The sequence below is a fragment of the Diadema antillarum genome, unplaced genomic scaffold, assembly GCF_040938485.1.
Source record: "Diadema antillarum isolate AM-2024a unplaced genomic scaffold, OU_Dant_1.0 scf00000023, whole genome shotgun sequence".
In the NCBI taxonomy this organism is placed as follows: domain Eukaryota; kingdom Metazoa; phylum Echinodermata; class Echinoidea; order Diadematoida; family Diadematidae; genus Diadema; species Diadema antillarum.
In genome coordinates, this window is record NW_027270912.1 from 1,569,395 (window position 1) to 1,572,320 (window position 2,926).

General features: G+C 39.7%; 1 non-coding gene across 1 annotated transcript; it reads right to left on the reverse strand.

Moving 5' to 3' along the window:
- Positions 1-2,585: 2,585 nt before the first annotated feature.
- Positions 2,586-2,658, reverse strand: Trnas-gga (transfer RNA serine (anticodon GGA)). The gene has a single exon. It is a non-coding gene; the product is annotated as a tRNA-Ser (tRNA).
- Between the last annotated feature and the right edge of the window lie 268 nt (positions 2,659-2,926).

Consider the following 2,926-nt stretch of genomic DNA (forward strand, 5'->3'; position numbering starts at 1 on the left):
CGGTGTGCCCTGACAATTGGCATTGACGCAAAATACCCAGTTCTTTACAATCTTTTCTTATCCACTATTTTCGCTAGCTTCTCTCAACCATTTTTTCTCTCTACTTTCTTCAGCTTTGGGCTACCTCTCTCGCAAACTTTCTCGCTCGCGTTTTTCCCTCCTCTGGTATTAGTTTAAGAGGGGAACAGAACTTGAGACGGGTAGCGAAGCGATAATTCAAGGATTTTGGAGGGTTCTCGGGTGTCGTTTTTATTAAGCAGAAAGCGGTTTGAATATGGAAGCAGCCGATCCGAATATCGAGCAGTCCTGAACTCTGCGGCCTAGAGAAGGGGGCGGTCTGGCCACAGAAGGCCGACGGGCTTCGTTACTCGACGTCGGCGCGGCTCCGGTCTCCACCTTCGGTGGTTTCACTGCGCTGAGATTTGCCCCCGCAAGTCGATGCGCTGTCTTTGTTGCCAATGAGTTAATAGGGGCTCACAGGGGCGCTGAAAATAAAAGCATCGTGTACGATGTAGCTTGTTCCTCCAAAATCGTCAGATTATCATCTATTGTTTTCACTATAAAACATGCGTGGCGATAGCTGGCTTCTCGCCATTGCCTGCTGTTCTACGCATGGTTTGTTAACCAGAAACATTGCATTAAATGTATATGTGCGTAAAACTATAGTTGCATAGCTTGTTCAAGACAGAGATGACGAAAAAGCAGCCCTTATTCAATAAAACATATCGTTCTTATGCATACCAGGTTTGTCTTCAACAGCAACATCAGCAAAAACTCGCTAAAGTCAGGAAACTATATCGAGTTCACACATTCCCTCATTCATTTATTTTCCTTCAGCTACGCGAGATATACCAGAGTTACATCGTCAATAAAGGCAACTGGCATATTTTAGCGGAGTTTACTAACCGATCATCTACAGACAAATAAAAAATGAAAAACATTTCAAAATTTGAATACGATTTGATATGAAATTACTGAATAATCTAAGACCTTTTCGGCATCATATCACCTGAAATATTTTACGTCTAGACCTAATAATCTGTATTCTTTCAGCGTATTGTCGAGTTAAATGAAATAGCTGCTTCTTCTATAGTTTGAATTCGTCGTGATGCGAGAGAGACAGCGTGTTGATGGGCAAGTTAAGTAAGATGTTAAGAGTAGCGGCTTCACACCCTATCGCTTACTGACGTGGCGATATTAATCGATGCCGTAAGGTACGTATCGCAATCGTCTGCCGAACGAGCCAACAATGACAAACAGGTTCATTTGGGATTTTTTTTTTTGGTTTTGCCTTCTTTGCCGTTGTTTTTCTTCTAAAAGGATCGTACATGGAGATATTTCAGCGGTTGTATGCAAGGCGATTGAAAGCGGATTTCGAATACTGTATACGTATTTGTAAACATGCATTCTATTTGCTATGAAAGATTTTGATCAGTTGTCTCCCTCTGCCCAAATGTAATTGTGAGATCGCAACTGCAGATCTCTATTTAACTCCTTGTGTACTTTGAGTGCTGAGTGGCACAGAAACCCCCATAGCATTGTACACATTGTCTAATGTCCCTGGAACAGAAAGAGTTACACAAACATGCCGGAAATCTGTTATGGCATATCTTCACCCCTCTGCTTTGATAATCTCTTGCTTTAATGCATTCCATTGGTTTTGTTGTTTAAGTTTGTATTCACTCATCTTCAACTTAACCGGACACAAAGTTCACGAGTGATTTCAACAAATCATTTATTTCATTCATCTATGGGTTTTATGCTTGTTTGTATGTATTTGTCTTGTACATCCTTACAAGATCATGAAAGAATAATACCATGATAATGGCTTCACTCGGATGCTGTAAAGGTGGATATTTTCGGGCGACTAATTTTTCGCGCTCGGCCAGGTAAGATGAGTTTCGCATGTTTCTATCAAAACAAAACATCAACTACTGGATAACATAATTATATGGCAAGCAAAAATATTCGCGTGCTTTTATTTTCGCGCTAGTGTCTGGTTGAGGGAAATGCGCGAAAATTTCAACACCGCGAAAATTTCCACTTTTACATGGTGGTCGGTCTAGACGTGACCTAAAGGATATGGCTGCTCTTCAAGAAAATGTCGTTGCTGCCGCGCATAATTGTCCTTTCTATTTATTCTTTCTGTGACATAAGAATATCAAATTTATTGATTTAACGTTTACAATTTTCTTTTGCCTTCTTACCATACCTACAAAGGATGCCTGTGAATGAGATGAGTCGTTTATCAGTCATTCTGTGTTTGGTTTGACCTTTTGTCATTAAAGAAACAATGTTCAGTTTGTTGTGGTTTTTTTTTAGTTTTTTTTTTTGTTTGTTTGTTTTTTGTTAAAAGGAAAGTTTTTAACTTCGATGAGAGATTTTTACGACAAATACAAAAAGTTTCTTCTAAACGATGACACCAAAAACGCCTATTTAAATGATAATGTGTTATGTTAATAAAAAAAAATGTATGAAGTCATTGCAACTGATTGGCAAATTCCCCTATACATCGACGTATATAAGCAATGAATTGATCAGTGTTTTAGTAGTAGCCATGATAAAAAAGATATCATGGGGGGTACAAACTCGAGCAGGATTCGAACCTACGACCTCCTGATCTCCGGACAGGCGCCATCTCCACTAGACCACCGAGCTTCCGCCCGACAGAAAGTGTTGGTTCTAAACCTTAATGCGTGCAGCGGGGACTGTAATTTACGTCGATGTAGGGCAATGTGCCAATTTCATGAATTTGAAAGGCATGAAGTCTTTTGAAAAATAACCCCAAAGATTATGTGAACCTTCGCTGCTAAAAACGTAGACATTCAATAAAGTGACTAATGTGAATCATGAATCAATTGTCCTGGTTATGTGTTCTTATTTGACATAGATAGGAAACACGGTCAGCATGACCAGAAGTGTGACA